Genomic DNA, 13,107 nt, shown 5'->3' on the forward strand with positions numbered 1-13,107 from the left:
TACTGAATATGCTTCTGCTTGATCCCTAACTGCTATATCAGCCACAGGACCCCGGCTTGCTCCCCTCCTGGTGGGGGTGATCCTCATGGATGTGACCTGGTACTAACACACAGCAAAACCCATCTCCACCATAAGGAGCTCTGGTGAATACCAGTTAGTGGTTAGATCCCACACATTGCATGAGCCTGCATCATCCTCCAGGGTGACCTGCTTGTGTACGTATCCAGCTGGTTGGTGGGAGACTCTCTATTGCTATAGCTACTTGTCTCCAAGCCTGACCCTTGACCATGGCAGCTAAAGTAACAAGACTTTTGCTCCTTGCATCTCATCCATTTTTATGGTGGGAACACATGAAAGAGGAGATGAAAATACTGGTAAATACCAAAAAAGAGTTTAAATACAAAGATAGTCTTATGAATTGCTAATCAAAGAACAGAACAGAACCATATGATTATTTACATAGTATTTTCATGTATATAGCTCTGGAAGTAAACTGATATCACCTTATTATTTTAAGAACTGCTTGGTCATTGCAGGTGTCCAAGGTCTTTCATTGTCTCACTGACATCCAGCTTTGGGTACATGCAAAATGATAGTATAGACTTGCTTTCAGCAGATGCTGGAGCGCCATATTAAGTTTCTGTATTTATTTTAGGCTAACACTAAAATCACAACTGATATTTCAGCTGTAGGTAGATTCTAGCGCACGGAACAATCTTTATATTTGTTGATTCTCTTGAGGCAACAAATGCTTGAGTTCTTAAGCTTGTACATTAAAATGGGGGCCCACTCTCCATGTGAGATATTTAACCTGCGATATATACTTTAGGAACATTGAAGAACATTTGTTGCAGGATGTGTGGGAATCCAAGGAGGTTATGAGAAGAAAACTATGGTGATGGTGATATGATCTCTCTGCTGGAATCTCGAAGAGGTATAAAGGTTCAGAAAGTGACTTAGCTCACCAATTTCCACCAGTAGTTGAAGCATCGTGTTTTAGTAGACTGAACCTTATATAACTTGGTGACTCCAGTATATAAAGTTTTTGTATATCTTTTCTCTGAGTCCGCAATCACTCTTGGTGAAGAAGGTAATATCAGGACTCCCCCCCCCCCCCTCATAGTTTGTATTCTTCATCATTGGGGGTATTAGGGTCAGGTGTGGGAATGTTTTTTTTTCTTTTTCATGTCCCTTTGACATGCTTTCCATTTGATTTTATTTCTCTTGTGAGTATTTTACTTTTTATCAATAAATCTAGTTTGTAAAGGTAATGCACTAGGCCCGTGCTCCCTCTTTTTGTCTCTTCATATACAGTTCTCTTTGGATTTCCCTGGTCCGCTGAGGGCAGCAAGGCTTGCATTCTTTTTATACAGATGTGGGGATATTGACAAGGTGGAGTCCATTGTCCAGCGCAGGAGCTCAGGCATTCGGTTAATTTTTCATCCTCCAGATGCTCAATTGCCACTTTTGAGTATATATATAGTACAGTCAGATCAGTCCCTGCTCTCAAGAATCAAGTAGAGGAAAGTACAATCTGAGGTTTCTAACTCACATTCATACATATTATGGCCCACATATGGATATACAGTATGTCTTCGCTGTGGCACATTTAAAGTCCCGATAAAACCTTCTCCACCGTGAGTGGTTTTGGCATTGGAAGAAGGATATTTCAATTAATTCTTGAGAGTGCTGGTTGGTACCTTGAGAACTTTACTATGAAAAAAATTAATATAAAAAAAACGGTGAACTTATATAAGTTGATTTTTTTCTTGATATAAATTTTATATATAATTTGTTTGTATTCACATACGTTTAAAGAAAGCTCTGCACTTTTATATTTATGTATTGAAATTCACGCACATGGTATGAGTATGTGTTAGTGTGAGCTGCTTTCTGTAGTATGTATTGTTTGATTTGAGATATTTTTGTAGTATCTGAGACTGCTCGTGAGAAGTTTTGATTATTTTGTAACTTTACCGAGACGGTTCCACCCATGATATAATTAGTAATACTAATGAAGTTTTCCCAAGAAAACTGTTTCAAAGGTGAGCAAAATCTCATCCACCAGTCTTTCCAGTATGATTTACAGGCTGGTTTGGCAATAGTAGGGCTGAGGAGAAAACATCCTTCAAAGAACTATTAGGAGCTGTGTTGCCCTGTGGAAAGTGATCTCTGTTGGATTGCTTTTTAGATGGCACTTAACAAGTGGCTGGAAGGTGATACGCTTCCTCCCAGGGGCGGACTGACCATTTGGAAACTCAGGCATTGCCCAAGGGCCCGGGGTCAGTAGGGGGTCCCATGAGATGCTCCTGGTACCTTTTTCATAGGCTTTTTTGAGTTTGGGCAAGGACACAGGGGCCCCATGATTCCCTATTGCCCGGGGGCCCCATGAGTTGTCAGTCCGCCCCTGCTTCCTCCTCACTATCTCTTTTAACCCTGCAAAGCCTGCACCACCACACTGCAACCATGTGCATTGCATTAGGATTGCAGAGAGCTGGCAGTGCATCCCAATGACTTGGATAAGTCATTCTTGGTGGTGCCCACCAAACACATGACAGGAGAATTCATTTTTCCGAAAAGCAACACAGCCATGGCATGTGTACATTCCCCTCTGGCTGCCATGTTGGATTAAGGGAGAAGGTCTAGGGATGGTAAAACCATGGCTCAACCACCTGCTTTAATTGCCCCCCCCCCTTTACTTCAGGTGTAAGTGAGGACTCAAAATGGTTCAGAAAATTGATATCTTCCTGATTCCTGTCTTTGGAAGACATTTATCATAAACGTGTCTATAAAGCATTACAGTTAGTGAAGGACCCTTCTCACCCCTCACTGTTTACCTGCCTGCCACCTGGGAGGTGTATTAAGACAATGAAAGCACACATAGTTGGGTTGGGGAATAGTTTTTATCCTGGTAGAAAGGAGCCAGGTACCCTACCAGCATATCTTTGCAGTGTGAGAGGAAACCAAAGTAAGTGGAGGAAACCCACACAGGCACAGGGAGAACATGCAAACTCCAGGCAGGTGGTGCCGTGGTTGGGATTTGAACCGACAACCTTAGTACTGTTAGGGGGAAGCTGTTATATATTTATTGATGAGTTTAAGGTACCCTTAGCAGTAAAACTACTGCAAAAAAAACAACAATGTGCCATTGTTCACTGCTGCGATGATAGTTTAATGCTTGGGAACATAACAATTAGGTGCCTATTTACAAAAAGCTCACTGAACCTTTCACTGAGTGACTCAATATTTGCACAATTTTCACTAATAATTCCCCAAATGTGAATATTATGAGTGAAATGTTGTTTTCTATTTCTATTTCGTATGATCATCAACTCCATCTAGAGGCCACTATGGGTTTTTTTCCTGAAATTACACAATCTGAAAAATACCACATTATGGCCACTAGATGGTGCTGATGATTATCAATTATCGTTTACATCTGTTTAAATCCATCAAGACCAACAATGCCATCATCAGTCCCTCTCCGCAAGCCAAAGTCCTAGGTGTCACTCTAGACTCAAATCTATCCTTCCAACCCCATGTCCAATCGCTGGCAAACTCATGCAGGCTCCACCTCTGCAACATCTCCAAAATACATTCGTTCCTAACCCCAGACAGTACTAAACAACTCCCTTATTATCTCATGTCTGGACTACTGCAACTCCCTCCTCACCGGCCTACCTCATCACAGACTATCCCTGCTTCAGTCTATTCTGAATTCAGCGGCCAGACTCATCCACCTTACCAACCGCTCCGCTTCTGCCACCCCCCTCTGTCATTCCCTCCACTGGCCTCCACTCAGTGTCCTCTACCCCCCTCTGTCATTCCCTCCACTGGCCTCCACTCAGTGTCCTCCACCCCCCTCTGTCATTCCCTCCACTGGCCTCCACTCAGTGTCCTCCACCCCCCTCTGTCAATCCCTCCACTGGTCTCCACGCAGTGTCCTCCACCCGCCTCTGTCATTCCCTCCACTGGCCTCCACTCAGTGTCCTCCACCCCCCTCTGTCATTCCCTCCACTGGCCTCCACTCAGTGTCCTCCACCCCCCTCTGTCAATCCCTCCACTGGCTTCCTATTGCCCAACGCATAAAATTCAAACTTCTAACTCTGACCTACAAAGCCATTTATAACACCGTCCCAAACTACCTCACCGACCTGATACCCAGATACCACCCAACCCATACTCTTTGCTCCTCACAAGACCTCCTACTTTCTAGCTCCCTGGTCTCCACCTCCCACGCCTGACTGCAGGACTTCTCCAGGACTTCCCCCATCCTCTGGAACTCACTACCCTAATCCATCAGACTGTCACCTACCCTCCTCACCTTAAGGCGCACCCTGAAAACCCATCTCTTCAGAGAAGCCTACCCCACCCTCACCTAACAGCCGATCTCCTCCACTCCTCCTGCCACTCCATCCCCCACAGCCACTTCCTCCTGTACCACAATCCCCTCCCTCCTAGATTGTAAGCTCCAAAAGAGCAGGGCCCTCGAACCCCTCATGTATTGTATTGTTACTGTATTGTCTCATGTTCTGTCCCCCACTATAATGTACAGCTCTGAGCAAACCTTTTGGCGGTATATAAATACTGTATAATAATAATACTGAGACATTCACACAGTGAATTCTTTATAAGTTGACCTTTTAAAGTGGGAAAGATTGCTAAAGACAATGACTAAATGTTGCATATTAAACACACACCTATACACAGTGAAAAGTATACCTTATGGCTCTGCTCCAAGCTGTAGATGGAAGGAAAAGGATCACCTCACCGGCAAGTGAGAAGAGGGGAGTCCGAGCGATTCCAGTGTCAGCCAATACCAGTGAAGGGATGGACGCTGCCTAACCTCTTCCCAACCGCCCTATAGCAGAAATACTGCTGCAGGATGGCACAGGTGCACAAAATCACATATATATATATAGATCATTTTGCATTTCAGGGTAGGGGGCACGTGCAAGGAGCGAGTGCGCCCTACCCGAGCCGCCATTCACAGCTGTCAATCACTGGGTCCCATCCGGAGATTACTTTCCAGCACCCAGTGATCTCCGAGGATCACCGATGGGGAGGATAACTGTTTGTAAACAAAGCAGTTCTCCTCCCTGTCAGCTCGTACACACTGCTTTGGATGGCTGTACACAGCACTGGCATGCAAATCAGTGTGATTACAGTGAAGCACACTGGCAAAGCACAGTGTAAAATAGCACACAGTTAACCCTTTGATCTCCCCACATGTTAACCCCTTCCTGCCCAGTGCCATTAGTACAGTGTCAGTGCTTTTTTTTAGCACTGATCACTGTATTGGTGTCACTGGGGATGTTGGTGACACTAAGTCAGTTCCCCCCCAGTGTCAGAATGCCCACCACAGTCCCGAAGTCCCGCTATAAGTCTCTGATCGCCGCCATTACTAGTAAAAATATTTTTTTAAAAGCCCAGTATATAACGTCATTTGTAAACACCAGAACTTTCACGTAAAACAATTAATTTACTTGTATTGAGATTTTTTTTAGCAAAGACACGGAGCAGAATACATTTTGGCCTAAATTTATGCTGAAATTTGATTTTAAAATTTTTTACTGGACAGATTTAATAGCAAAAAGTCAAGAATATTGAAGGCACAGACAGCATGAACAATCATTCAGTCCCAGTTGGACCATGTTGAAATAAAAAGGAGGAATCTCTCTCTCCCCCCCTCTCTCTTCCCTCTCTCCCTCTCTCTCCCCCCCTCTCCCCCCCCCCCCCTTCTCTCTCTCTCTCTCTCCCCCACTACAAACCATTTTTTTTACATTTCCACTATAACACAAAAATGGACTCTTTAATTAAAAGTTGATAAATGTTCTTTTCCTAAAAATTAGAGCTAGTTTTAATGTCATATGATACAACGTAATAATCAAACACACAATGATTTCCGTGCGGTCTGCTGTCTGTAACATTTCCTGTTCAATTTCCTGTAAAATGGTTTGGGAGACCCGCCCTCCTTATCAGGGTAACACAGTACAGAGACAACCAGACCGAGAGAGCTGATCTCTGTGAGGTTATTCCTGAGACATGAATTGTTAAAGTGACATTGAAGGCTCATTTTTATCTGCTTTTTAAATAACAAACATGTCATACTTACTGTACCTGCTCTGTGTAATGGTTTTGAATGGAGCATCCCCGATCCGTCTCTTCTCGGGTCCCATACCAGCACTCCTGGTCCTCCTACCCCCCTGCTGAGTGCCCCCGTAGCCACTTGCCACTTGCATGCTTACTCCTGAGCCCCACTCTGTGTGTCCATTGACACACACAATGGGACTCAGTCCCTCCCCACTGGCTGTGATTGGCAGCAGCAGGAGCCAGTGGCTCCTGCTGCTGTATCTGGGCAAATGAAGAGGGATAGAGCCAGGAGAGTTAGCTTCTCCCATGTACATTGCTGGATTGGGATTGGGCTCAGGTAAGTATGTAGGGGGCCTGGGGGAGGGGGCAGCACACAGAAAGTTTTTTTACTTTCACGCATAGAATACATCAAATTATTAAGAAAAAACCTTCAGCCTTTACAACCACTTTAATGTGAATACATAAACAAGTACAATGAAAACGTTATCTTTTCACCCTAAATTATATTTTTCTGAAGTCTTTAAAATGTTCAACATTTTATTGCACAATGCTTAAACAACAGTCTTTAGTTTTATGAAACTCCTGGCTGCTATGAAAAAAAAACAAGGAAAAATTATTTAGTTTAAAAGTTTTACTAAACTCTCTTTTAATATTCAAACAAACAAACAAACAAATCCCTTCCATTTAAATAATAATCATCATCATAAAATACATGCAAATTGTTATTTATTTTTTGCATAAAAATCATAATTTTTATTACATGTCCTAACGTTATTATCTATGAAAAAGAGATAAAATGTTATATTCAATGCACGTCTTTGTATTAGCCACTTCCCGCTGGCCGTACGCATATATGCAGCCTCTCGTTGGATGGGCTTTAATGCCGCATGGCTGCATATATGCATTAATAACTAAAGATTTTAAATTGGAAAGTGAACTCCCTGCATGCTCCCAGCGCAGTAACAAATTGGGTATTGGAAAGCTCCCAATGAATACCTGCAATTGCGAGCTTTCCAATCATGTGACCGCTGTGACTGCCAATCACAACAGTCACATGATCACATGCCCACCTCCCAGCATTTAGATCCTGATAAAGGGTTGGGAGGCAGCAGCTGGAAGGGGTTAATCTAAGAAGGAACGATAACAACTGAATAGCCCACACAGGGGTTACAGATAATCAAATAAGGCTGGATATAGAATACAAAACACATGAATTAAAGGCTCGGGGTTTTTCACCTTAAGGCATTCTATGCATTAAAGTCATTTTAAAGCCTAAAAATTCTTTACCCTAATGCATTCCTTGAATTAAAATAGAAAATGTATAGGCATCAGCATTCACGCTCTCACCCCCCCCCCCCTTTTTACTTACCTGTTAATCAAAACCAGTGAGCAGGAAGAGGGGGCCGGGCCGAGTCCCACTGTCTGCATCAATGAACGCAGCAGCAGGGCTCAGGACTGAGCATGCACGAATGCTGCTATGGGAAGCAGTTTCCCGTAGGGGTAATGGACAGAGTGGAGGGGCCTGGCGCATTAGCAGGGGACCCAAGAAGAGGAGGTTTGTGGACTCTCTGTGCAGTTCCATTGCACACAGCAGGTAAGTATTGAAATGTTTGTTATGTTTTTGAAAAAAAAAATCCTTACAATCACTTTAAGGTAAAAAAAAAAACCTTCTGGGTGCAGTCCCCCCCCCCCCCAATAGTTATCTGAGCCCCATCTCCATTCAGTTATTTGCATGAGAGCAGCAGCCCCCTGGGTTCTTTCTCTCCTCATTGGCTCACACATAGCCACTGCTGTTATCAATCACAGCCAGTGAACAAAGGAGGAGAGAGTGGGGGTGGGGCCAATGGACAAGGTCCACTCACAAGAGTGCAGCTCAGGAGGTAGCCTACTTGAGTGCCCCAATAGCAAGAGACTTGTTATTGGGGACACTCGGCAGGGAGGAGGAGCCAGGACCTCTGGCGAGGGACCCAAAAAAGAAGAGGATCGGGGCTGTTCTGTGCAAAACCATTTCACAAAGCAGGTAAGTATAACATGTACAAAAAAATCTTCCTTTATAATCACTTTAGGGCTTCAATGTAGGAGCACAAGACCAACAAGACACCTCAAGATATAGGTTCCACTTAAGAGGGGAGTCCCCACTGGGACCAGAGGGAACAGGGAAATGAAGACAAGCAAAGAAAGCTGTAGGGCTAAAGACAATATAAAAAAAAAGAAGGTAAAGTGAGACTGAAGAGAAAGAAAGATGGGGGAAAAAAGCCAATCCTCCACCGATCCAAAATTCAGGTAAAGAATTAAGGGGCACTCAGACTGTCAGGTTTTAAGAACAGTAAGGCATAGGAGAGCCATAGGTTCCCAAATTTTAAAGAATTTCAATTGTGAACGATAGACATCTTTTCATTCAGATAAAACGCCATTTTGAAATAAACACATTAAACACTTTACATAGCAAAATACAATTAAATGATTATTTATAGGTCCATTTTATAACTTGTAAGTCAAGATACAGAAGTATATTTACAAACCAAATGGATATTTGAATGATGATGAAAGAGAAACATTCTTTTTGGAAATCACCTAGATAAACTGAAATTCAAACAAATTATTTTTCTACAGTATGTCTAAACATTGTATTTAATCTATAACTAGCATTGCTTTTCATTCAAGTGTAAATCTGATGACTAAATGAAAAAAAAAAGAAAATATACAGTAAATAAGTACAACAAGAATTTACATTATTTGTATACAATTCAGTATGTTCCAAAAATTTTTTTTTTTCACTAACATTCAAATTTTCAGGACCGGTCTTCATGGTGTACCCCTTCTCAAGTCTTCATTGTGTTCCCCTCTTAAGTATTCCTGGTGTACCCCTTCTCAAGTCTTCATGATGTTACCCTTCCTAAGTCGTCATGGTGTGCCCCCTCTCAAGTCTTCATGGTGTATCCCCTCTCAAGCCGTCATGGTGTGCCCCCTCTCAAGTCTTCATGGTGTATCCCCTCTCAAGTCTTCATGATGTTACCCTTCCTAAGTCGTCATGGTGTGCCCCCTCTCAAGTCTTCATGGTGTATCCCCTCTCAAGTCTTCATGATGTTACCCTTCCTAAGTCGTCATGGTGTGCCCCCTCTCAAGTCTTCATTGTGTTCCCCTCTCAAGTCTTCATGGTGTATCCCCTCTCAAGTCGTCATGGTGTATCCCCTCTCAAGTCGTCATGGTGTATCCCCTCTCAAGTCGTCATGGTGTTACCCTTCCTAAGTCGTCATGGTGTACCTCACTCCAAAGTCTTCATGGTGTACCCTCTCTCACATCTTTATTTTGTACCCCTTCTCAAGTCTTCATAGTGTGCCCCTCTCAAGTCTTCATGGTGTACCCCCTCTCAAGTCTTCATTGTGAACCCCCTTCTAAAGACTTCATGGTGCATCCTCTCTCAAGTCTTCATGGTGTACCCCCTCTCAAGTTTTTATGGTGTGCCCCCTCTCAAGTCTTCATGGTGTGCCCCCTCTCAAGTCTTCATGGTGTGCCCCCTCTCAACTCTTCATGGTGTATGCACTCTCAAGTCTTCATTGTGTACCCCCCTCTAAAGTCTTCATGGTGCATCCTCTCTCAAGTCTTCATGGTGTACCCCCTCTCAAGTCTTCCTGGAGTACCCCCTCTCAACTCTTCTTGGTGTACCTCCTCTCAAGTCTTCATGGTGTACCCTCTCTCAAGTCTTCATGGTATACCCCTTCTTCTAAGAACAAAGCATATACTAAACAAGTAAGGTTTTGTACTGCTTGGACTTTGGAAGAAGGGGGAACACCCTGAAAGCTTGTCCTGAAATTTTGAGTGCTAGCTCAAATAAAAAAAGTATAATGGACAGTACTCAAAGGTTTTTGTTGTAAGTGCACTAATACAATCACCTCAAGCGTCAATTATATACAATTTACTCTTCTCTGCTTTCCTCTGCTTCTTCTGATTCAGTACTGAGGTGAAATAGCTTCATCCACGCTTTCTTCAACTTTGTTGTGGCAAGAGATAGGAGAATCGATTGGGTTAGACCAAACGAACACATTATAACCAAAAAAACCCAAAAGCCAACACTAAATAATGCAAAGATATTAAAGTAAAAAAGAAACAGAACTACATAGATCATTGCATAGAAAATCAAAAGGCGTATCAGAATTCTTATTGTGTTTTCATATCTGTTTACACAGACATTGCTGGATGATGGTGATTTGGTCTTTGTCATTTTTATTCTGTGGAGGTGTAGCGAAAATGCGGTGGAAGCGGTGGTCAACCCACTAATCAGAAATGGAATGAAACTGCACACGAACAAGATGTAGAGGTTATCATTAAATATACCATTTGAAGACCTATGCGACATTGATATGTTAATGGAGTGGACAACTGGGATGTTTTTAGAAAGTTTCCTATCTACCAGAAACTGAACCACATTGAAAGAAGAACTGAAACAAGACAATGCCACAGACATGAAGATCATCCATGGAACAAGGGAGGAAATCTTCATCTTCAGGTGTGAGAGAAAGTCCGAGGTGAAGCTTTCGATTTTGACATAATAGAAAAAGCAGAGAGAGGCTGTCAGCCACAATGAAGTGATAAAGACAAATGAGATAGCAATAAAGACAGCAAGTGACATATTAGGAATCACAAAAATTAGAGGCCAAAAATAAAAAAGTAAAATATCGCTAAAAGCTATGCAGGTGTAACAAACGTTGGAGATGCTTAAAGCCACAATGATTTTGTCGCTGCCACTTATCGGCTTCTGGTGTTTACAGCAATTTAAGGAAAAAATGGAGATGATGAAAAAGTTCGTAAAAATTCCAATTAAGGACTCCAAAGATATTATAATAAAACATACCAGACCTACGGAGCTTTTAGTAGCCATTAGTGAGGGAAAAAACACAACTCAAAGTCCAAGAAATTCTGTCGGATGCTCTTATGTCCTCCTTGTCGCACCGTTCGGGTTATTGATCATCAAGAACTGAAGAAGCGTAAGATAAAAATTCAATGTATCCCTCAATATCCAGGCATGTTAACCAAAATGGAAAATATTAAAATGTGCTGCTGCTGGCCAAACATATAAGAGAACCTGAGCTAGGCAGCCTTTAGAGGGCATCCAGTCCACCAATCAGCATCAACTACATAATACTTAGGCAAAGCGGGATATGATTTGAGAACCCTTTATACAAAGTGATAATGATGCTGATGAGCCAGCTTAAAGGATAATGGGTGATTTACAAACATGTAAACAGTCAGATAATCAGGGTATTTAACATTCAACTGGTTTCAAATATAGACATCCTGTTGCCAAAGCAAAAGACAAATATGAGGAATATATAAATAAAAAAAAAAGAAAAGTCCTTCTTGGAGACACTTGCCAATATGAGCATTGATGTCACTATCACCTGTGATGGAGCCTTCCATAGTTGTCTGTATCTACACTATTTTCACAACCTTGGCCCCTACAGACTGCTATGAGCTCTGTCCTATATATTTTCATTTCTCCATAACTAAAGATGCTATTAAGTGCTAATGAGGTTTATAGATTTTTATGCAAAACAGCTGCTTTGTTGTGGCTGTGAATTTGTTTTCCCTTCAGATTAGTGGCTTGGATACATGCAAAGTCCTGACCACACAGATATACCATCTATCTCGTCATCTGCTTAGCTATGTCAACAGAGCAGGAGTGAGGATTTGCATCTGGAAGCTCATGATGGCGCTTTGACAAATGAGAGGATTACATGTTGTCTGCTTCAGCTTAGTGATAAGACCTAAGTTTAACTTGTAGAGACATCACAGGCTTTGAGGCTGTCCCCAAGGCAATGGAGAGACAAGTGTGGGAGATTACTGACCTTTAAAAACTTGTTACCCATCTGTTATGCCAACATACACTCACCAGCCACTTTATTAGGTTCACCTGTTTAATTTCTTGGTCACACAAATTGCTAATCACCCAATCACTTGGCAGCAATTCAATGCATTCAATATATTTCAGTAGTTTTTGAAATACTCAGAACAGCTCTTCTGGCACCAACAACTAAGTCACATTCAAAGTCACTTAAATCCCCTTTCTTCCCCATTCTGATGCTGCCGTGTGATTGGCTGATTAGCAATTTGTGTTACCAAGCAATTGAACAGGTGAACCTAATAAAGTGGCCGGTGAGTGCACAAGCAATATATCTGCTTAACCTCCCTGGCGGTATGATTCTTTCCGATTTTTTGTGCTGAAAGCGGTACCATTTTTTTGCATGGAAATATGTAGTTTTTTTATTGTAGGCTGTCATTTTTAAGAATAACTCACTGAAATCTGTCCGAACAAGAGTCTAGTAAACATCCCGGGGAGGATAAAATTCGAAACACGAAATCATAAATTATAATTTAATAAATAATCATAAAAAATAATAATATAATAATAATAAATTTAATTCAATAATATAATCAAACCAAAAACACTGAAATTTGAAATACAGAGGCAAATTCGCACATCGCTGAGCAAAGTCACAAAATTGTTTTCAGTGTCTGATGAAGAATTTCCCCCACCAATCATTATCACTCAATTCTGCAAGTGGTTCTGATTTACTATCGCTGTTCTCTAGCCGGTCTAAAACCGCGTCTGACCTAAAGGGACGCTTTTTGGACGCCGTGGACGTTTCTCAGTTTCCAGGCAGAAAGAACAGACAAAATGCAGGCAGGGCGCCGGACAAAGCACTCGGGACAAAATGTATGTGAAATGCATTGAAATAGCAATGACAGCAAAAATGTCATTTTTTAAAAAATTCTAATTTCCCGCCGGTTCCGGCGCCCGTACGTCCCGACGTCACAGGGACCGGAACACAGAAGCCGGATGCCGGCATCGGCCGGAGGAGATGACCGGGGACGCTGCAGGGGACACATCGCGGGAGCGAAGGACAAGGTAAGCGCTGCAGGGACCCCCAGAGCAGCGCCGCATGGTAAGCCCGAGTGTAGCTCGGGGGTTACCGCTTTTGGTATAGAAATTTTACCCCGAGCTACACTCGGGAA

The sequence above is a fragment of the Staurois parvus genome, unplaced genomic scaffold, assembly GCF_062004578.1.
Source record: "Staurois parvus isolate SC_StPar_1 unplaced genomic scaffold, SC_StPar_1.0 ptg000503l, whole genome shotgun sequence".
Taxonomy (NCBI): Eukaryota; Metazoa; Chordata; class Amphibia; order Anura; family Ranidae; genus Staurois; species Staurois parvus.